This window comes from Sus scrofa, chromosome 7, assembly GCF_000003025.6.
Source record: "Sus scrofa isolate TJ Tabasco breed Duroc chromosome 7, Sscrofa11.1, whole genome shotgun sequence".
NCBI lineage: Eukaryota > Metazoa > Chordata > Mammalia > Artiodactyla > Suidae > Sus > Sus scrofa.
In genome coordinates, this window is record NC_010449.5 from 43535805 (window position 1) to 43560539 (window position 24735).

At 40.8% G+C, this 24735-nt stretch overlaps 1 long non-coding RNA gene across 1 annotated transcript in view; it reads right to left on the reverse strand.

Annotated features, from left to right (window-relative positions):
- The window catches only part of LOC102165477, a 197499-nt gene that overhangs the window by 162168 nt on the left and 10596 nt on the right, over positions 1-24735 (reverse strand). The window contains exons 2-3 of the long non-coding RNA XR_304464.3: positions 20301-20381; positions 9540-9746 (exon numbers count right to left, since the gene is read on the reverse strand). This is a non-coding gene — a long non-coding RNA (uncharacterized LOC102165477). The remainder of the gene's footprint in view (positions 1-9539; positions 9747-20300; positions 20382-24735) is intronic.

The following is a 24735-nucleotide window of genomic DNA, read 5'->3' on the forward strand; positions in this document are numbered from 1 at the left end:
AATCCCTATCAAATTACCCAGGACATTTTTCACAGAACTAGAATAAACAATCCAAACATTTATATGGAACCACAAAAGACCCAGAATCGCCAAAGCAATCCTGAGAAACAAAAACCAAGCAGGAGGCATAACTCTCCCAGACTTCAAGAAATACTACAAAGCCACAGTCATCAAAACAGTGTGGTACTGGTATCAAAACAGACAAGACAGACCAATGGAACAGAATAGAGAATCCGGAAATAAACCCTGACACCTATGGTTAATTAATCTTTGACAAGGGAGGCAAGAACATAAAATGGGAAAAAGAAAGTCTATTCAGCAAGCATTGCTGGGAAACCTGGACAGCTGCATGCAAAGCAATGAAACTAGAACACACCCTCACACCATGCACAAAAATAAACTCCAAATGGCTGAAAGACTTAAATATACAACAGGACACCATCAAACTCCTAGAAGAAAACATAGGCAAAACACTCTCTGACATCAACATCATGAATATTTTCTCAGGTTGGTCTCCCAAAGCAATAGAAATTAGAGCAAAAATAAACCCATGGGACCTCATCAAACTGAAAAGCTTTTGCACAGCAAAGGAAACCAAAAAGAAAACAAAAAGACAACTGACAGAATGGGAGAAAAGAGTTTCAAATGATGCAACCAACAAGGGCTTAATCTCTAGAATATATAAACAACTTATACAACCCAACAGCAAAAAAGCCAGTCAATCAATGGAAACATGGGCAAAAGATCTGAATAGACATTTCTCCAAAGAAGATATACAGATGGCCAACAAACACATGAAAAAATGCTCAACATCGCTGATTATAAGAGAAATGCAAATCAAAACTACCATGAGATATCACCTCACACCAGTCAGAATGGCCATCATTAATAAATCCACAAATAACAAGTGCTGGAGGGGCTGTGGAGAAAAGGGAACCCTCCTGCACTATTGGTGGGAATGTAAACTGGTATAGCCACTATGGAGAACAGTTTGGAGATACCTTAGAAATCTATACATAGAACTTCCATATGACCTCGCAATCCCACTCTTGGGCATCTATCTGGACAAAACTCTACTTAAAAGAGACACATCACCCGCATGTTCATTGCAGCACTATTCACAATAGCCAGGACATGGAAACAGCCCAAATGTCCATCGACAGATGATTGGATTCGGAAGATGTGGTATATATACACAATGGAATACTACTCAGCCATAAAAAAGAATGACATCATGCCATTTGCAGCAACATGGATGGAACTAGAGAATCTCATCCTGAGTGAAATGAGCCAGAAAGACAAAGACAAATACCATATGATATCACTTATAACTGGAATCTAATATCCAGCACAAATGAACATCTCCTCAGAAAAGAAAATCATGGACTTGGAGAAGAGACTTGTGGCTGCCTGATGGGAGGGGGAGGGAGTGGGAGGGATCGGGAGCTTGGGCTTATCAGACACAACTTAGAATAGATTTACAAGGAGATCCTGCTGAATAGCATTGAGAACTTTGTCTAGATACTCATGTTGCAACAGAAGAAAGGCTGGGGGAAAAATGTAATTGTAATGTATACATGTAAGGATAACTTGACCCCCTTGCTGTACAGTGGGAAACAAAACAAAACAAAACAAAAAAAACTGTAACTGTGAAAGCCATTTTCATGAACAATAAAATGAAAAAAAAAAAAGAAAGCCATTTGGAAAATGTGCGAGAGAAAATTCCAAGGCTGAAAATTCAGCTCCCAGGAAATGATCTTATTGGAGTTTCATGACTAATACTTGGAAATGCAGATGATCTGCCTTCATAACTTATTTTAGGGTTCCAATGTCTTGTGTGTCAGAGCTGCTTCTGACCTGTTCCCACACTCATCGGCTGCCACTGCTGCCATAACGAGATGGTTACAAGACCAAAGACAAAATAAAGAAGGAAAGATGGGTAAGCAAATGTTTCAGACAATGCATAGCTAGAAACCATGGCTGAAAAGCAAAGAAGTAAAAATGACCTCTCTTTAAGGGCAGATGTACATACAACTGTACGTGTAATAGCAAATGCTGGAGCTAAAACTGAAAGCTAGCTATCTTAATCTTAAATTCATGCGATGGCCTCTTCCAGGGTGGCCCCCCAATGACCCTTGCCTCCTTGCATTCAGATCCTTGTGTGATCCCTGCTCACATTCTATCGGTGACCAACAGAACGTGGCAGAAGTGATAGTAAGTACCAACCCACAGAGATTTGATGTTGTGGCTTTTGTTTTTTTCATTTGTTTTGGTTTTGTTTTTTGTTTTTGTTTTTTTCTTTTTCTAGGTTTTTTTTAATTTATTTTTTATTACTCAAATGAATTTATCACATCTGTAGTTGTATAATGATCGTAATAATCTGATTTCACAGGATTTCCATCCCACAGCCCAAGCACATCCCCCCACCTTCCAAACTGTCTCCTCCGGAGACTGTAAGTTTTTCAATGTCTGTAAGTCAGCATCTGTTCTGCAAAGAAGTTCAGTCTGTCCTTTTTTCAGATTCCACATGTCAGTGAAAGCATTTGATGTTGGTGATGTTGCGGCTTTTGGAAACAACAAAGAACATCATGTTTGTTTCATGTGCAACCTACGTGTGAGATTCAGGTTTGGGTAGAATCATGCCTTACAGAAAAATCGGCATAAAAGCATATTTCTTTGAAACCTATATATCTGTGCCTTAAAACTCTGAAATGCTGTTCCAATTATCATGGAGCGTTTACCCTTGTTAAAATTAAAATATTAAATTATAAAATTACAATGACCCAGGTTAAGAGCATTGGCCATACGCCAAATGAGAGGAAAACCTCTATCTTGCTATCAGTAACAAGGACAATCTAGGATGTGAAACCGCCCTGTATGTGTTCATGGGTGTTACTGCTGGGGTTTCCCAGGAGGCCCGAGAAAGAGCACGCTTTTTCTCTCTCCAAATTCTGAATCAATTTAGAAAGAAAAGAAAGGAGAGCTGGTAAAGGCCAAAGTACCACTGTAATAATGCATTAAGATGGAGTGGAGAGCTTCATGTGAGAACTAAATGGCCTTTCCACAAACAGAACTGCCCAGGCGCAGACCTCCTGAGTGAAGGAGCCAGAGGCAGGACGCCTCTTTCAACTGGAGTAAAAAATAAAGTAAGTGGTAAAGAGGTAGGGGAAACATTGTATTTCACCAGTTCAGCCCCCTCAGAAACATCAGGAGTAAGAAAAAAAAAAATGTGCTTGCAATAATACTACGACTACCATTACTACGTTTTTCAAAGGAATCCCTTTCTTTAGATGAAGAGACATTTCTGTGCTTAGTAGTTTTTGTTTTGTTTTGTTTTTTAAAAGTGGCTGAAGAGTTTCTGCTGTGGCTCAGCAGTAAGGAGCTTGACTAGTATCCATGAGGATGTGGGTTCAATCTCTGGCCTTGCTTAGTGGGTTAAGGATCCGGTGTTGCCGTGAGCTGTGATGTAAGTCGCAGATGCAGCTTCGATCCCATGTTGCTGTGGCTGTGGTGTAGGTGGGCAGCTACCACTCCAATTGGACCCCTAGCCTGGGAACCTCCATATGATGTGGGTGCAGCCCTAAAAAGACCAAAAAAAAAAAATGTGTTCTCAACTTCCTCACACCATGATATGTATTTTCCCAAACGCCTTGGCATACACTCAACTTTCTGCTCCAGCCTGGACTGGGATACCTTTAATTCTCAGGAGTCCATCTCTCTACCACCTCCAGGCCTCCCCATCACGGTACTGCAGAAAATATTGATCAAGGAGAAAGTGTTGACCCTTCCCCAGGCTGGACCATATGTGAGATCCCTCACTTTGCAGAGGGCTGCATCCTTTCAAAATAGTAGACTTAAACACAACCCCATGCGAGCGGAGATCTTGTGCTCTAAGCAACTCAGCAGAGTATAGAAACTAGCAGGAGAAAGTATCTATGAACTGTGGTTCTGCATACTTATTATGGGATAATTGTCATAAAAATACAACTCAGCTAAACCCTGGGTTCCAGCTGGAACATCTCAAAGTTAATGCTTTGGAGGACAGTATTTGAAAATCTCTTTCAAATCGAGTCAGCTAGCTAATTAAGCTTCCATTTCCCAGAATTGTCTTAATAAGACATCAAAGCTATTAATAGACGATGCAGCAAAACACATTTATTACCATCTTGCAGGCCCACAGTATAGATCTTTAAAGTTTTGATTAATGCCTAAAAAGTTACTTAGCCACAAAAGCAATTTTCATCACTTGTGGTTTTTCTAAACAAATGTATACATGCCATAAGGATTTTTCATTAAAGCCTTTTCATTAAGAGAAATTTCCCGAATTCCTCACAGGTGGTATATCAAACAGTCATGCCAATCTACTCAACCTTTAAAACTTCCCTAAGAGATGACTAAAAATTGGAAAAGATACTCAAAATATCCCAGAGCCAGAATATGACTGATTAACTCTTAAGAACACCATAACAATCCCTCTTTTACCAGGAGGTGATTTGGGCTGCCTGACCAGGAAAGTAAGCTACAATTCAAAAGAGAGAGATCTTGCTACTGTTAAGATACTGGAATCTGAGTATCCTTGCAGCAATGGAAATTAGTGTCTTTAGCAAGCTTTTAAGTTGATAAAGAAAGAACCACGACAGAGTGCCATAAAATGATAAATGCATTGGTAAAGTGCTTTACCTAAAAATAAATACACAAGGACCTATTAAAAAAAAGCATATTTCTGGAAACATCAGACAAAAAAAATAATGACCAAGATAGAGTCTAGGAAATGTTTGTGTAATTTATCAAATTTGGAAAATGAAGTTGGGAATTTACCTGGACCTCTTGGAAGTAAGACCAAATTTCTTCTGAAAGGCCGACTAGTATAAACATACATTCCTTTCAATATGGAAAGACTATCTTCTTTCCACTTGGAAATATATTTCGTTAGCTTCTTTTAGACTACTTTAACAATCAGAATTTTTATATTTGGTATTAATATAATTGATGTTTTCAAACATATGGTGTTTTTTGTTTTTATTTGTCTGTTTTTGTCTTTCTAGGGCTGTACCTTCAGCATCTGGAAGTTCCCAGGTCAAATTGGAGAGGCAGCAGCTGGCCTAGGCCAGAGCCACAGCAACCTGGGATCTGAGCCATGTCTATGACCTACACCACAGCTCACAGCAACGCCGGATACTTAACCCACTGAATGAGGCTTGGGATCAGACCTGAATCTTCATAGATACCAGTCGGGTTCACTACTGCTGAGCCACAACGGGAACTCCAATATGGTGTATTTGAATGATTTATAACCATTTTGACATAGAGAAGTTGAGTGAGATATAGACAAGTTGACTGTCTCATCATATGTGAAATGTAATGTTTCTTTTACTGCTCCCTGGATTTCTTTTTAGCATCTAGGTTTGCACACATTCAATTTCTTAAGTACCTAGTGCCTCCATGCTGCCCATCACTGCCTAGTTCCCCTTGTGTCGCTGCCCTACCTAGACCTCTGTGTCCAGAACTGCGCTTTTAGCTTCAAAGCTTTCTGACTTCCAAATGCAAACATAGAAGCACTATGTCTTCTGGCACCATAAAGTATTACGATTGGGAAGAACCTTATGGGGCATCTAGTCCAACATTTTTGTAGATGATGCAAACCATTTGATCAGTTCCAGTGAGTAAGAGCTTAATTTCTTTTTTCTCTTATGTCTGGCTTTGACTACAGAAAACTTACACATCCTGCTAGGTGAGGCCCATGATTCCTAATGGAATCAAAACCTAAACAATGGACATCTCTGTATACACAGGTTGAGGGGAGCCAGGGCAACCATTCACACAATGAGCAAGTAGCAGAAAAGGCATATTACAAGACTCCACATCCATTCACGAGAAAATCTCTCAGCAAGCAAGGAGCGCAATGCTGTAAGACTGCAGCCTTTCTTCCTGAGATGGGGAGCAAGACAAAGATGTGTGTCCCCCACCCTCCCAGTGATCATCATACTAAGCAGTGCATAAAGGCAAGAAAAATAGAGGGTTCTCTTCTTGGCTCCGTGGGTAACAAACCCAACTAGTATCCATGAAGATTCGGGTTCCATCCCTGGCCTCACTCAGTGGGTTAAGGAGCTGGCATTGCCATGAGCTGTGGTGCAGGTTGCAGATTCAGCTCTGATCTGCCTTTGCTGTGACTGTGGTGTAGGCCAGCAGCTGCAGCTCCAATTCGACCCCTAGCCTGGGAACTTCCTTATGCTGCAGGTGCGGCCCTAAAAATAAATACATAAATAAATAAAAATCTTCTGAAACTAATGAGTGTGTTTACCACAATCCCAGGATACTTGATCAATATGCAAACAAACAAAACAAAAAGATATAATCCCATGTCTTCCGGTTTTCACCACAGCTATTGAGAAATCTACTCTTTGCCTTAGTCTTGTTCCTGGAAAGGTAATCGATCTTTTTCTCTTGTTCCTTTTCAAGTATTATTTTTTGTCTTTAGCTTTCTATTGTTTAAATATAACATAGAAGTGTGATTTTTTTATTTCTATTCAAACTGCTTGGAATGTGTTGGGCTTGGTCCTTGAAACTGCAGATTTTTTTGACTGAGCAAATCTATAAAAATTTTCAAACATGATCTCTAAAAATGTATATATATACAAACAAAACAAAAATAATATTTTTAAAGAAGCCTAAATGCTATTTCAATTAGAAAATACAGAAATAAACCAGACAATAATTAGAAATGAATCATAAAGACAAATCCTATTTTCAACCCTTAGACTTTCGGTAACATTTCTTCAGTTAGCAAATCTAAGCTACTAGCTTTCCCCATCAAAAGTCAAATTAACATATGTTCTTTAATACAAATTAATTTCTTTCCCAAAGCCTTCTTTTTAAATCTTTTCTTAGCTAATCCAATGACCTCTCAGACAAAAATAACGTTTTGTTTCTCATTTCACATTGAGAAATAACTATTTCTTACAGTTAAGTCAGTTTCCTGATTTCAAGATTATTGTCATTTATTTAATCCTAAATTAGTTCAAAATTAATCTGTAATAAAATGCAAATAAGATGAATTCTAATTAAAAATCAAATTCAAGAAGTTCTCCAAGACTAATTTTTCATTAAAATTTCCAGGCTAGATTTCACACCTCACAATACTATAAAATTGTTTGACACATGACACTGAAGCGAAACCACATTTTAGCATATTCAAAAAAAGGGGCAGCAGCACAACTACCTAATAGAGCAAATATCCTAACTTTGAAGTATTGAGACTCTAAGTAAAAGTTCAAATTCTTTTAATCCAGAGGTATTTCATCTATGTCCATGTTCTCCTCCTAATATCTCCACCTAAGTGAGACCCTCAGTCTTTTACTCTTCAAACAAATGCTGTGTGGGTTTTCATTGTTAGAGGCAAAGTACAGGATCTGAAGAAATAATATGTTTGATTATTTCTACCCTGAAAGAGTTTATGATCTGTTTGATTGTAAACTGAAACCCCCATGTGAAAATTCAATTAACAAGAGTAGGATTAACATTTGAAAAATAGGGAAGGTTGGAGTTCCCGTCATGGCTCAGTGGTTAACGAATCCGACTAGGAACCATGAGGTTGCAGGTTTGATCCCTGGCCTCGCTCAGTGGGTTAAGGGTCTGGCGTTGTCGTGAGCTGTGGTGTAGGTTGCAGACACGGCTCAGATCCTGCGTTGCTGTGGCTCTGGCGGAGGCTGGTGGCTACAGCTCCGATTCAACCCCTAGCCTGGGAACCTCCATATGCTGCGGGAGCAGCCCAAGAAATGGCAAAAAGACCAAAAAAAAAAAAAAAGGAAAATAGGAAAGGTGGTCCTTAATTACCCAAGAAGGGATAGAGACAACAAACACATTCAGTTCAGAAGAGAAGATCCCCCTGAGCTGGAGTATTGCTGGAGTATTGTTATAGCAGCATCTTTGTGATGCCAAGGCTTGTGCTGCGTACTAGGAACACAAAGAATATGACATGTTCCTGCCTTCCAGGAACTTTCAGTCTAGTTCACGGACCGGCAAATGGAATTACACACCAAGGTGAGCAGAGCTGAGTCTACAAGTGTATGTGATTTTAAAATACATACACAAAAGAAAGAGGACAACTTCAAGTGTAAAGAACAGCTTGGTGAAAAGATGTGTTTTGTGTTTTATTTTTTGTTTTTTTCCACCTGCAGCATCTGGAAGTTCCCAGGGTAGGGAATCTGAGTGGCAGCTGCTAGTTTATACCAGAGCCATGGCAATGCCAGATCCCAGCCTCGTCTTTGACCTGTGCTGCAGCTTGTGGCAACTCAGGATCCTTAATCCACTGAGGGAGGCCAGGGATCAAACCCACATCCTCCCAGAGACAGGTTGGGTTTTTAACCAACTAAGCTACAATGGGAACTCCAGATACGGGTTTTTTTTTTGAAAATCAATCATAGTACTTCACATATACTACCTTCACCCCCCAAAACAATACTACAAAGTTGTTATTGTTGTTGTTATTATTATTATTATTATTACTCTCATTTTCTTTCTTTCTTTTTTTTTTTTTTGGTCTTTTTGTCTTTTCTAGGGCCGCTGCCACGGCATATGGAGGTTCCCAGGCTAGGGGCTGAATTGGACCTACAGCTACCAGCCTACACTACAGCCACAGCAACGCAGGATCCGAGCCGCGTCTGCAACCTACACCACAGCTCACGGCAACGCCGGATCCTTAACCCACTGAGCTAGGCCAGGGATCGAACCCGCAACCTCATGGTTCCTAGTCGGATTTGCTAACACTGAGCCACGACGGGAATGCCTTATTCTCACTTTCTAATGAGGAGATGAGTTAAAAGAAGTTAGAGAACTAATCCTAAATCATGTGACTAATCCTTTACTAAATGGCAGATGCATAACTTGACCCTACTTGGTCACAAAGTCCCCTGTCACAGGTCTAAGTGTTAAGGAGGAAGTTCTTTCTCCTTCCTGTTTTATGTGAGCAGCAAGCTTCCCTCTCATCTGGATACAGATATACCATCACAAAATTCTACACCTCATCTATTACTTCTGAACTAGGGTTTTGGGTGTGTGTGTTGGGGCATACCAAATGACCACAGAATTACCAGTTTCCAACACAAAAGTATGCCGTCCCACCAGGAAAATTTATTAGGAACTTGGTGTCCAGGTTTGTCCTTGGGGCAGGTCACAAGGCCATGCTCTGCCTGGCACTCACCAAAATTCCAGACTCCCAGAAAGCAAGCAGCTGCTCTGCATCAATCACGTTGCTGGGACACACCGTTCAGGCACAGTGCACCCTTCTTACCAAAGCAGATAGATCGGGAATGCTCAAGGTCCCACCGTGCAAGGAGGTCTTTCTAAATATAGCAGTATCAGGCTGCTTTCTTAACTCTCTTCTGCACAGTCATACTTTCTTAAATTTGCTTGTTTCACTCAATAAAATGTTTTTGAGATCTAACAACAACAACAAAAAAAAACCCAAAACAAACCAAAAAACCCACCCCACAATTTATTATCTCCCAGTTTGCATGGGTCAGGAGTCTGGAACAGCTTACCTGATTTTCTGCCAAGGGTCTCACTGGCTGCAATCGTGGTGTGAGTCAGAGCTGTAGTCTGTGGGGTCCCTTTCAGAGCCCATGAAGTGCCTGGAAGAATCCAGGTCCTCACAACTGCATCACTGAGGTCTCCAGCTCCTTGAGGCCACCTCCACATCCCTGCCACATGGCCCTTTCCACAGGCAATCCCATCGCAGCTGCATGATTCTGCAAGGGCAGAGGGAGAGTTATTACTCAGAAAAGGCCCAGGTTCTTTTCTCAGGGATCTCACCTGATTCTGCCTGACAAACTCCACACTGATTGTATCAAAATCGCTGATTTGAGACCTTAATCATATACACAAAATATTTTCATCTTTGCCATAAAATACAATATAATCCAGGGCATGACATTTGCTGAGTTTTGTTTGTTTGTTTTCGGGTTTTTTTGTCTTTTTAGGGCTGCATGTGGCACATGGAAGTTCCCAGGCTAAGGGTTGAATCAGAGCTGCAGCAACGCCAGATCCAAGCCCCGTCCTCGACCTACACTGCAGTTCACAGTAATGCCGGATCCTTAACCCACTGAGTGAGGCCAGGGATTGAATCTGTATCCTCATAGATACTAGTCAGGTTCCTTACTGCTGAGCCACAGTGGGAACTCCTAGTTTCCAGTGTGTTACTGATTAGCAGGATTATAAAAGGGCACTCGCACCAGAAGACAAGAATTATGCTGGAGGAGGGGTGTCACTTTAAGGTCTGTCTACCACATCTTCCTCCTTCACAATTTTGTGCAGGTTTTCCTTAGATTCAACTTTCCTCTTTAAATACAGAAAGAAGAGTGGTAAAGGGTAATTGGGGTACAAGACCCCTGTTGTGAACCTCTAGCTAGAATGCAGGTATGAGACAACAAAAAAGGAAGCATTTGAATTGTCCAGTTTGGGGTGTACATCCCCTTGGGAATGACTATAAAATTGGGGTGATAATCTCTTCTTTGCGAACCTCTAACCAGAGAATACCTAAAAGAGAAGGAAGTAGGAAACATTTGGTAAGGGCAGACGTCAGGTAATAACTGCGTTTTAATTCCTCAACTTGAGACTCAGGCACTAAACAGACACCAAACATCATTTTATGAAGCACTTATCATGCAACTACTGTAGCATAGTCATTGAACAGCATTTGAAAGATCAGAAGTTAGATAGAGTGCCACTGGACACGATGCCACGTGGACTGCAGAAACAGTAAAGGTACAACCCACTGAACTCCCCACATCTTCTAGGAGAGATAGCACATTATTAGCCATTCTGTAGATGACTTGTTTTAGTAGGAGGCTGTGGGAAAGAAGTTTGGAGAGGTTGATTGCTTCGGGGAAAAACCAGACATGTAATGGATACTTGAGTCACATGAAGCTCATACACTTTGCACAATGTTTCAATCTCTAGTTTGACTAATGAGGAGCCCTAGAGAGGATTTTCCAACATTCACAGGTTTCACGCATATTTATTACCACAGTTTAGGGGAAGCCAAACCAACCAATGAGCCACTACTCTCAATCATGGAAGCCCTGTTTCATGGCGATGAACAGACCTCATTCTAAAATGCACAGCTGGGAGTTCCCGTTGTGGCTCAGTGGTTAAAAAATCCGACTAGGAACCATGAGGTTGCGGGTTCGTTCCCTGGCCTTGCTCAGTGGGTTAAGGATCCAGCATTGCCATGACTTGTGGTGTAGGTTGCAGATGCAGTTGGATCCTGCGTTGCTGGGGCTCTGGCATAGGCCAGTGGCTACAGCTCTGATTCGACCCCTAGCCTGGGAACCTCCATATGCCGTGGGAGTGGCTGTAGAAATGGCAAAAAGACAAAATAAATAAATAAATAAACAAATAAATAAAATGCACAGCTGGAGTGCCTGCTGTGGCTCAGCAATAATGAACCCAACTAATATCCATGAGGATACGGTTCGATCCTTAGTCTTGCTTAGTGGATTAAGGATCTGGCATTGCTGTGAGCTATGGTGTAGGTCACAGATATGCCTCGGATCCCAGCCAGGTGTAGGTTGGCAACTACCACTCTGATTCGACCCCTAGCCTGGGAACTTCCATATGCTGTAGATGTGATGCTGGAAAAAAAAAAAGAGACCAGAAAAAATTAATAACAAAATGCACGGCAAAGATCCATCCAAGCCCAAGCCTGGCTGCAACCCCAGATCAAACAGAACTGCATCAACAGTGACAATGAGACATGTCTAGTACAGGCTTGACCATCATTACTTTAGACCTAAGGGGACCGCCTATGATCCATGTCCGTATCATTTCTTTGCTCTGATAGATTTCTACAATCCTGACAGCAGAGTGGCTCATGACTCTCACGTTTAACAATTCAGATGTGTTCACCCCCAAGTACAGGGAGACCTGGCATTCGCCAGAATCAGACATGTTACTTAGGAAGCCAAAGGAGTCCAAGTCCTCCACATAGAGAATGCAAGATAGAAAAGTTACCGTAATAACTCTACTTACAGGACTGCAACACACCCATGAACTTCAGTTTCTTTCCTGCCATGTATCTACTGCTGTAATGGCATTCTGTCCCAGAAAGAGAATAATCCCTACATAGTTTTTTTTTTTTTTAAAGCCACAAACATTAACCCTTCAGTGTTCAGAGAATATTAGACTTAATTACCCTACAGGCTTTGTTAAATCTAGTTTAAAACCCTAAAATTACATCTTATTTAGGACATGCCTCTTTGTGCCTTCTAGACACACCTAATCCCCTGTCCAGTGGAATCCTCTTACTAAAGAATTATCAGGCTCATAAGCCTTTGAAAGAAATTTTGCCACTGGGAGTCATACGGTTAGGATGGAGTTGCCTGCAAAATGCTGTCTTTATGTATTGCACCATTCCTGAAATCTTCTTATAAATCAGACTTAGAATCACTGGCTTTTATTATTGAACTAAAATGTACAGCTAACCTCCAGGCATAATAGAAAATAACCATCTTTTCCCATCTAAGATCCTCCAACAAATCAACACAAAATTTTAAAATCTGGACACCATGGCTTTTGTTTCATGCCACAATTTTCTCTCATTCCTGAAGTTTTATTATCATAGATTCAAAGCTTGAGATTTTAATTGTGGTAAAAATGCAAATATCCCTATGAGAGAAAATACGTAATTCTAACAGTTCATTTATATTTGTTTTGTTTTGTAGGAGCAGAGAGAAGTTTCTGAAAGCAAATACAAAAAGAGAACACGAGGGGAGTTCCCGTCTTGGTGCAGAGGAAACAAGTCTGACTAGGAACCATGAGGTTGCTGGTTTGATCCCTGGCCTCGCTTGGTGGGTTAAAGATCCGGCGTTGCCGTGAGCTGTGGTGTAGGTCGCAGACACGGCTTGGATCCCATGTTGCTGTGGCTATGGTGTAGGCTGGCAGCTACAGCTCCAATTAGACCCCTAGCCTGGGAACCTTTATGTGCCGCAGGTGCAGCCCTAAAAAGATAAAAAAGACCAAAAAAAAAAAAAAAAAAAGAAAGAAAGAAAGAAAGAAAAAGAAGAACAGAACACAAGGGTAGAGGGTACAGGAGAAGGAAGCAATTTATACTGAAGTTGTCACCTCTTAAGTATATTTAGAGATGGACTTTACAAATCCCTTGAAATTTATATTAATCATACTCATTGATATTTACCTTACGTTAAATATATTGAGTCCTTACTGTCAGAAAGGCACTGTTCAAACACTGAGGATGAATTATAATCTAGTGGGGATTCATATAGTGAATGAATATCTGAAATCAAGTCACTTTGACTTCTCTTCATCTTAAATGTTTACAGAATGTCCCAGAAAAAATCCCAAATGTATATGTGCATGTGTGTGTGTATACGTATATATACATGAATATTAATATATGAGACAGCGATAGATCTGATGAGGTCTTAACTTATGAAGGAACTATAGCCGCAGGTTAATATTCTAGAGTGGTTCCCTGGAACAGTATCCACATCACATCAAACCCACCAATCATGATCATTCACAAATAGCAAATCATTATCTTGCACCCCTGAAACTAATATAAAGTTGTAGGATAATTACTTCTCACTAAAAAAAAATTAAATTGACCAAAACAATTAATTAGAACTCATCCCAAATGTTAATCTGAGAGCACTGAAAAGAGATTCATGAAGGAGTACCCTCTAAATCCAAAACACTCCAATGTGATGAGGCACTGAAATCGTTTTGTTCACCTGTAAAAAATCAATTCTAATCTTAAAAAAAAATTTAACCCCAACTTCTACAGCAAACAAGTATTAAGAGCTATAAGGTTAAAAAATAATACTCCACATGGAGAAGATTTATAATGTATAAAATATTTAAAATAATCTATGTTTTTCATTAGCATGGCTTAATCACTTTAAAAGGAGTATCTTCAGAGGTAAGACAGCACAAGGAAAAATGGAAGCCAGAAATCTATGCAGAACACTGAAGCAGGATTTATCCCTGGGCTTGAGTACAGAGGGCAGGAGAAAAAGCCTCGAGACTAATAAGAGGGTAGAAGACCAAGGTAAACACCTCCAGGTAAACGACAGATCCCTGAAGGCAATACCTCCACAAGGTCTACTGGCCAAACAATGACCCACAGAAGAAGAGGGAAACATATGTGCCCACCCAGACCTTCACTCCTGAAGGAAGCTGGAAAAATAGGAAGTTCAGCCCAGCCTGCAGGTCCCATTTCTGGGTAAGAAGTAGGGACAGGATTCCCTGTCTCTCCCACTCAGTGCAGCAGAATGTGTGGATTTGGAGAAGTAAATAATAGCAGACGGATCGGAAAAGAAGACCCAAATCTGAAATACCACCAACCGATGGTGAATTCCTCCTTTTTATCCCCAAGCTGTCACCCAACCTGGGCCAAAGGCAGCCCAAAACATGGAAGTGCAGGTACCCGGGAGCTACAGAAAGAGTTCCAGAAACCCTCAAGTTCTGTCTCAAAGAAAGGGAAAGGACACTTTTGTAAAAGATTACAAAATATGTGGACAGGACCAGATTAAGCACTTGTTACAGTATTAATTGCAGCAGCAGCAGAAATTTATCAAGAGAAAATAAACTTGGTTAGAACTGCTAGCCTTTCAGTGGAAACAGTTGTTCAAAGATGAAGACCTTAGGGGGAAAAAAATCAAAGTCAATTTCTTAAAAGAGGAAATGATTTTGAGTGCTTTTCCTTAGCTCTTGACAAACTAAGAGATGTTACCAATACTACTCAGCTGGTGAAGGTGTCTATGCTGAGTTTGAAGAGACTGAAAAATCAACCTCTGTGAATAAACTGAGTGGAACAACTGCAGATGAGAATATTTTAAAAGAAGTCGAGAAAACACTAATTTGGGACAAACAAATGGAATCTGCTAAGATGTGCTGCAACTGCTCGGAGTGAAAATAGGTTTGGAACAGAAGAGTGTTGAGCTGGACAAATTTACACAAGTTTTATTACAAGTTTTAAAAATTCAGTGCAAGTATAAAATTTTTCCAAATGAGAGCTACCCCCAACTTTTTTTTTTTTTTTTTTTGGTCTTCTTGCCATTTCTTGGGCAGCTCCCTTGGCATATGGAAGTTCCCAGGCTAGGGGTTGAATTGGAGCTGTAGCCACTGGCCTATGCCAGAGCCACAGCAATGCAGGACGAGCCACGTCTGCAACCTACACCACAGCTCATAGCAATGCCAGATCCTTAACCCACTGAGCAAGGCCAGGGATCGAACCTGCAACCTCATGGTTCCTAGCTGGATTCATTAACCACTGAGCCACGAGGGGAACTCCCTGCCCTCAACCATTTTTAATGAACACTGAATGGAGTTGAATTTTAGCTTTTGCTATAGATTTGGTCATTTTTCTTCACGAATTCAACCTAAAATTACAAGGCAAACAACATTCACATGCAAAACATTTACTATGACAAAGTCATTACAATGACAACTAAGGCTTTTGGAATCACATGTACTGTCAAGCTGCTTCATACACTTCCCGTGCTATCAAAATTTAAAATAAAAACTGAGATCTCCATTCTTATACAAAGTTGCAGTTGGTATATCTTAGGAGATCAAATTATAGTTCCAATAGTGTTTTGGAAACATCAATGCAAATACAAAGGAAATATCCATATTTCAAAACACGTTTTACTCTGCAATGAAAGAGCTTCCACTTAGAATTAATTTAGAAATGATTAATCTGCCATGAAATTGCATGCTAAAAGGCAAATATCAAGAATCTAATAGAAACATATAAATACCTTGAAGCAATGAATATGCTTAATTAAAATCATAGGCTCATGTATTTATATCAGTTTGGCAGTAACTTTTTGCATGAAAAGACACTGTCAAAGATGAAATATATAAAATCTTATTACACTTCAGAATTAAAAGATAAACATTTGCAATCAATTTTGATGAAGAGGACCATTAACTGTGAGCACAAGTCAAGCAAAATATTACCCCACTAATAATATCCCACTCTTATTACGCAAAATATTACCCCACTAATAATATCCCACTCTTATTACTAAGTCTCTACTACAAAAAAAAAAATTATACCCAATGACAATTATTACTATATTTTTAACTTCACTAAAACGTTATGGAAATTTGTTTTTAAAAAGTGAAAGTTTTCTGAGTATTCTCTTTCTAAACATTTGGGTTCCTTCCTCTACATCATATGCAGTAATTTCTGGCACCTCAAACTTCATTCACTATAGGCTTCCCTTTAGTTTTAGCTAACAAACCAAGCTTCTCTCAGCTACTCACATTTAAGAGTCTCAGATTAATAAATCCAGCCTTATTTAAAATTGTATTTCCCCTCCCTGGTTTAGCACTCTCCACATCTATTAAAAAGTCTCCAGGAGTTCCCGTCGTGGCGCAGTGGTTAACGAATCCGACTAGGAACCATGAGGTTGCGGGTTCGGTCCCTGCCCTTGCTCAGTGGGTTAACAATCCGGCGTTGCCGTGAGCTGTGGTGTAGCTTGCAGATACGGCTCGGATCCTGCGTTGCTGTGGCTCTGGCGTAGGCCGGTGGCTACAGCTCCGATTCGACCCCTAGCCTGGGAACCTCCATATGCCGTGGGAGCGGCCCAAGAAATAGCAAGAAGACAAAAAAAAAAAAAAAAAAAAAAAAAAAACCCTCCAGATTTTAAAAGACTTACAGATCTTTTCATGTGTAAACTTTCCTCTAGGGTTTGAATTTACGATAGACCTTGTTCACTGCAGGGCATTATTGGAGGAGGTCCTCTCCAAGGACCTGACTGCCCATTGACCCTCAAGCTGGACCCAGGAAACTGGAGGCTTCTCACTACCTCCCCATCCTTGAAATGTACACTGTGCCCACTGTTTCCATAGCTGCAGCCGTTTTTCAAGGATGCAGCTGAAACAGGAGGGACGGGAGACAGGGCACAACCCTTAAAAGAATGACATAGTCCTTGAGGATATGACAAAACCTGGTTAGAACCAACTGGGTCCAAGATGGCAGACGATGCAACTTCCAGTGGACTTGAGCTTTGTCACAGCTCACTGTGACACATAAGCTGAACAACATGCCCACAGGCACAAGGATGGTTGGAGGCCAACCCTAAAAGGCCAAAAAGTGGGCAGTGGCCCAATTCCTGAAAACCTCTGCCCCTTCCAGGGTATAGTTGGAATAAGCCTCCCACTCATTAGCCTATGAAACTGCCCAGCTCATAAAAACACCTCCCCCCCCATGTTTCGGGGCCTCTCTTCTCTCGCCTTCTAAGACAGCCTGCACTCTGTGGAGTATCTCTCTCGCAGGGATGTTCTCTGAGATGGCCCACATGTCGTCTCTCTCTCCGTGAATCTACTTCTTACCTATCACCTTCCCAGCCTTTAGAGAGCAAAGTATTGTTGAGACCATATGGACAATGGATGCACATGACTAAACCCAGTTAAGACTTCCCTTTAAACTTTTAAGATGCTGGTGGGTGGATAGGATGTCCCTGCAACACACGACAAGCCTCAGAGATGAGCTCCCTTGCTTATTAAACCTGCCACCTGCCGCCACTCTAGAGTGATGTGCCTCTTTCTTTGGGCTCTCCTTGCCCTCTGGGCATGAGGGGCCAGTTTGAGAACCAAACAGCATTGTGACTCTAGTTACATGAGAAGGCAATGAGGAGGGGTTGGCAGGGATTGAAAATGAGAAATGGCATCTTCCTGCCAGACAACAAGCTGCTGTGTGTTTAATACAAGGTGTTTAGGCAGCACGGAACAGGCTCTCAGACAGATGAAAATGAGCAGCTTCTACTGATTTGAAAAGTCCTGTTGAATTTTGGAGTCTGAGGCAATCAGATGTTTCTGAATCCTCCAAAATACCCCATTCCATATCTCAAGGCCACACCCTCCCAGGAAATCCAAACTTCTACAAGAGATATGAGGAGATTGTAAAACAAATCTAGGTTTAAATTTAAGAAATTTTTTAAAACTTAAAAATCAGATCCTGAGGAGTTCCCGTCGTGGCGCAGTGGTTAACGAATCCGACTAGGAACCATGAGGTTGCAGGATTGATCCCTGGCCTTGCTCAGTGGGTTAAGGATCCGGCGTTGCCGTGAGCTGTGGTATAGGTCACAGAAGCAGCTCAGATCCCGAGTTGCTCTGGCTGTGGTGTAGGCCTGCAGCTATAGCTCTGACTCGACCACTAGCCTGTGAACTTTCATATGCCACAAGTGTGGCCCCTAAAAAGACAAAAACAAAACAAAACAAAACAAATCAGATCGTGCACCTGAGAACTACTTACCTAAACCCTGTAAATTATAACACACATGAGAATTTTTTTTTAGTGTCATTATAGAAAATCTGATTCTCTTAATACCGCCTTGAGTGTAGAATTGAAAACCCTGATTCCATCATTTTCTCTCTAGCAGAGTTTACAGACACTCTCTCACTCCCTGATCCTTGCATAATTTATGCTCAGCATAATATGCTATGGCAACCGCCACTTGGTCTATTTGAATGATCGATGCCATGGATTAATATGTCGTTTTCTAACGATAATCTGCTCCTCACTGCCTTCAAATCCAACATGGTCAAATAATAAATTCTTAATCATCACTGTTGCTTGTAAGGGCCTCTGGTCCTGTTTTGGTTTACTCTAACAGAAAACACTCTAGGTTAGCAAGAAGGCTAACACAGAGAACTGGGTGTTTGCAAAATGGCTGTGAGGATTAGAAGAGTTTTCTGGGGTACACTTTCAAAAATTACTTCCAGAAAAATCCTGCAAAACCAGCCAGTGGGTGTCCTTCTACTCTGGCCGTAATCAGGCAGCCTCTGTTCCTGCTTCTCTAGCTTCAAGATCATACAGTCTCAGAGTTCCCGTTGTGGCTCAGGGGAAGCGATTCTGACTAGCATCCATGAGGATGCAGGTTCTATTCCTGACCTTGCTCAGTGGGTTAAGGATCTGGCATTGCTTTGAGCTGTGGTGTACGGCTCAGATCCCATGTTGCTGTGGCTGTGGTGTAGGCCGGGGGCTGAGCTCCGATTCGACCCCTAGCCTGGGAACCTCCATGTGCCACAGGTGCTGCCCCAGAGAAACAAAAGAAACAAAGTCTTGCTACAATTGAAGACCAAGATGCTAACCCCATAATCATTTATTCAGAGACTATTTACATGGTGTCTACTAGGGAGAGACTGTTCTGAGGGGGTCCCTGGGTAAACAGAGGCAGAAGAAGATATGAAAAGATAATGTGGTAGGAACCCAAAAGGAATAGGGGGTATTAATTTAGGAAATAAAAGCATGAGAGAGGCACTGAACCCAAACTTTATAAAATGTCCAGTTTGGGGAGGAAAAAAATTCTTACTCTGACCGCCTGGTTTGCATGGCAGAAAACTGAGTGATAAACCACTAAGTGGGACTATTTATATCTTTGAAGTGCATAAGTGATATCACCACATCAATTTATTTCATAACAGTATTTTTTATAGCTATTGTCAGCAAAACTCTAAGATTAGACAAAATGGCAAAGAGAAAAAAAACGAATAGTGGAGATTTTTCATTTTATTTCTTCATGGACACTTACCCAAGCTCTCTCTCTCTTTTTTTTGTTTTTTTTTTTTTTTGTTTTTTTTTTTTGTTTTAACTGAGTAGAAAATGAATGTATAAACAAATACTGCATTTAAACACTGGCACTCTAAAACCAAATATAAATATAACTATTTAATTCTGGTAAAAACCAAAATAAGCATGTCAGTCAGGAAATAATTTTTAAAACTATGTTTTCCTATAAAGGGCAAGTAATTGAGATTAACTGGGATGCTATAGCTGAAGAGGGGTTCTGCCACCACCAGGTCCTGTGACAAGAATTGGAGGATAAGTGGTTTATTTGCGAGGTGATCTTAGGACGCTCCAGGGCAGGTGAGAGAAAGTGAAGCCAGGAAGGGAAGAGAGACAATGAAGAATGAGCCAGCGAACCTGGTACTTCTCCAGGCGCTGGGCTTCCATTCCCTTAGAGACCTCTGGAAGGAGCAATGACCTCACTTCAGAATGATCCCGCCCAAGGAGGCCCAAGGTATTTCTCCTCCAACTCCCATCATGATTGGTGAAGGCTGCTTCTAGGGCATCGCTGCCCAGAACTTGTAGCCTGAGCATACCAAGCACACAACACAACGTTCCTGCTCCAGACAGTCACAGGTGCTTACAGAAGGCAGCCAGGAACTTGTTAGCCTCTGTTACTGTTCCAGCATCTCTGTGTGTGTCTGTGTTAATTTCTCAAGAGCTCTTTCAGTGACTTATTTTCTTTGGACCATGAACACTGTACCTCCAAGCAAAAAAGCTTCAATGGCAAGTTACTTTGATGTCCTCTTTCAAGACCTCCTGGATCCACAAATGAACTCAATGGCTGTGGAGAGAGACAGGAAGTAAGCAGTTAATTTTATTTAATCCTCTGTGTTAATTCTGCATGCCCTAGGGAATGTGATTGTCTAAGTTATCCCTCTGGCAAATGTTTTCTATATCACGTACAATATGACATCCCAAAGTATCTGTCTTTCCTCTCAGTTAAATACCTGGCTATTCAGTACCAAGAAATGAAGGTGAGAAAATAAAAGAGAGAGAGAGAGAGAAACGAAAGAAATGACTATAAGGGAGAGAAAAAAAAAGAAGCCATGTGAATTTAGATTGCTTATTAAACACAGAGTAAATAAGTTTACCTAAGGTGTCTTTTTTTCTTCTGCCTTTATCTCCTGCTACATTTTCTTACATCTACTATTGCTCTGTACTTTTAAATACCAATTTACTTAATAACCACAATTCTAATGCCTTTCTTTAAGAAAAACCATCAACATTGTAATCTTCGAGGACTAAAATGTCCCTCAGGACCCATCTGAAACTTTTCCACTTAATTAATAATGACAAGCCAACTTTAAAACTATATTATCTTAGTGGCAACCACAGTCCTGCCCCTAGATTTTGTTCCTTCGGTAAATAAGAAAGCAACAACGCTCTCATCTTTATATCTGAAAATGCCCTGAGCTTCTGTTTGACTTTTTTTTTTTTAATATTTTCATCTCTGACAGGTGGAGTTGATGATGGCAGTAAACAAATATTGAACGTCTTTTCAAATGTCTCTTTCCCAGAGGACTCTTGTTAATGAAATTTAGCAATCTGGGAAGTTTGTCCTTTATAGTTTTCTTCTTTGGGAAGAGCATGCCAGTAAAATTCAGCAAGGAATTTAGTTGTTTAAAAAAAGCAAGTCACTCTGTTGCTAATGAAGCCAGAGATCTCACTTTGGTGATTGAACCACAGGAAAATTAAAATTGCCCTTAACGACCAGAGGATTATCAGGGGTAAGAAAAAGATACATTTCATCCATTTTTTTTTTTAAAAAAAGACCTATATTCATACAGGGTAAAGATGATTTCTCTGGTCCAAGGAACATTTTCATTTATAGGGCATCGATCAAAAGGTGAGTTTTCAAAGTTAGTTAATCAGGAATCATGCTTCATATAATAATGTCCTTAGGAGTGAAATGTTATTACACATTCGGCAGTACTGCTCAGGGGGTAATTTGGCAACCTCTTCACTGAAAATGGCTCCTCTCATAAAAATGAGTACCCAGAGAGAGTTTTATGCATATGTGAATTTCATTTCATATGCAAAGAATTACTCTAGAGAAATATATCACAAACTTTTTAGAGTTTGAGTAGACAGTGGTATAAGTCAACAAAATCTAGCAATGGCAGGCACAGTTTGGGGAAGAAAGGTAAAATACAGTGGAAATCCACCTTATTAGAACACAGACTGCTTGCCTCCCTACTATCCATTCTCCCGTTCATCCTTACTCATAGACTTGGTCCCTGCAGGCAACCTGCCAACTAAAATTAGCAACATTTTCCAGCCTCCTTGCAGCAATGGTGGCCATGTGACACACTTCTGGACAATGAGATATAAGCCATATTCAGCTAGGGGTTTCTAAAAATACTTTGTATTACTGATATAAGTCCATCTCCTCCTCTTTCTCGTTCCCTCCTTTTTTATGCATGGCATGTGGTCTGGAACTACAGCAGCCATTATTAAACCAAATGCATGAGAGCCACAGGCCCCAGAGGGTGGAGCATAAAGCTATAGGAAGACTGAGACATGGGTGGTCTCAAAGTCTGCAGCCCTGGACCACTAGCCTCAATAATTCTTAGAGGATGCAAAAAATAAATTATATTTTGGCTAAGCCACTATAGTCAGGTTTCTGTTACATCATGCCAAATGTATTCCCTCCTTGATAACCATCCTTAGCGTAACTACCCAAACGATTCTGACAAACTCCTTGAATGAGGACAGCTATTTATGTAAGCATTGAATCACGGGTCTTAGGTCACCGTGGTGGAAGAAAATTTTACCTGTGAGAAAATCATGAGCTTCAGAAATGGCATTCTTCTCTGGTGGTGTGTGTATGTGTGTGTGTGTGTGTGTGTGTGTGTGTGTTCGCGGGCATGCGTGCACATGCGTGCAGAATGTTAGAGAATCCCTTATGCAACACCTAAAGTAGGAGAAGGTGATGTAAACTGAGAACACCCAGCAGTAGATGCCTAAGGTCTAGAAGCACTAAAGAAAATGAGACATCTGAGGAAGCTTCTTAAATGGTCATGGGTGACATGCCTTTCATCTTCTTTCAGGAAATGCTTCTACAGTTAATTATGCTCCTCTTTTTCCATATACTTGAGACAACCATCTGGATCGCAGAAGCTCCGAGAGTCTGTCCTAACATTGAGACGACCCGTGCTTCTCAGACGTCCTTGTCATGTTGGTCACAGGTAAGGACAGTTACAGGGGAAGTAGCTCAAACTTCCAAAGCTTCAGATGGACCTGTTACGAGCTCTATTTCTCAACCAGATGGGAATCAACAAGTCTCACTGCATTTGCAACAACCTCCATAAGCCTTTTAAAAAAAAAAAAAATCTCCCTAGTTTATTTTGCCAACTCTGCAAAACAGATGCTTACAAATAGTATGTCTGGTGAACTGGCTGTGTTTATGCCCCAGGCTGCATGACCCCAGGCTCCCTCAGGGAAAAATACCCATGCCCACCCTGAGGACAAACATATAGTTCCCTTGTTAGAGTTTTCCAAGATAGTTCCCATCACCTCAGGGATGCTTATATGTGTAACCTGGAGAACACTTCTGGGCCAGCAACTTTGTAGCATATGGTAACTTCCTTCCAAGAGAGCTCTGTGCTTTTTCTTGGAGAATCTGAGAAGCCAACCCTGTGACAGGATCTGCTGTTTGCAATTCCTGAGCTCTTTCTGAATCCATTTCACCCCTCTTCTTTCCTTCCCTCGTGGGTGGATAAGATGACATGCAAAAGAACACACAGGTGTTAGGATGTTCTAGTGTAGTCTCCTCGGCCTCCACAGCAGAATGTGCTGCATATGCCAAGCATTCTGTTGAGTTATGGTGACTTTTATGGTGATTTTGTTCTGTTTTCTCCATAAGCGAGCCCTCTGGTATGGGTGAATTTGGGGCCTGTATCATTTAGGAATCTTTGAAGTGCAAATGAATGAATGAATGAATAATACAACCTTAAACCAGCAAGAATCATGGTTCTTTTACTCATGTCTGACATCTGACTTCATGCACTAGCTTGATATAGAATTTGAAAGACATCTCCAGAATTACCCACTTTGCTCTCTTTTCTCAGATCTGGCTCCATCCTGGAGGATACTCTAAGAGCCCCCCAAACACCTCCAAGCTTGCTTTCTTGTGCCTGCAACATTTCTAAGTTTCTACTCTCAACACCACAAGAATCTCATTCTCATAATTTCAAATAAAATTCCCATTATTTATTCCAATTCAACTCTTTCAATCACTTGTCATCCATAACTAATCAGTGTGACTAAGAGGGTTATCCTGAATTGTTTACACCAATCAGAATCCACTCTTTTTTTCTTTATTGGTCAGTTTCAATTTATTTTTTTATTACTCAATGAATTTATTACATTTATAGTTATACAATGATCATCACAATCCAGTTTTATGGGATTTCCACCCATAGCACATTCCCCCCCCCCCCGCCCTGAACTGTCTCCTTTGGAAACCATAAGTTTTTCAAAGTCTGTGAGTCAGTATTTGTTCTGCAGGGAAGTTCATTGTGTCCTTTTTTCAGATTCCATATGTCAGTGAAAGCATTTGATGTTGGTGTCTCATTGTCTGACTGAAGAATCCACTCTTGAAGCTGCAAGTGTGAGGACCAGGGCTGCAGGGAGAGTGCTGTTCTCCAAGAGAAACCTTAAATATTATCACCATGAAATATGGGAAACAATAAGTGGTGGACAACAGAGTGTCTATGCAGAATTCCAACTATTTTTAGCATAATCGTCTGTGTCAACCTCCTCAGCACATCAGCTAGTGGGGTCCCAGTTTCTGCTTGGCCACCATACTCTCCGCATTTCTAATTCAGAAACTTTCTTCCTTTCTTTCTCTTTCTTTCTTTTCTTCTTTCTTTTTTTGGCTGTGCCCTCGACATGCAGAAGTTCTCAGGCCAGGGATCGAACCTGAGCCATAGCAATGACTAAGCCAGATCCTTAACCCATGGAGCTACCAGGGAACTCCCAATAATTCGAATATTTAGATGTGAACCTTGTCCCAGTTATAGTCATTCCTGATACCTATATCTGTATGATTGAATCTGACATCAGCTAAATTCCCGTGTCCCTGATTCCAGCACTGTTCTAAGCTATCTCCTTTGAAGGCTTCTGTGAAAGGT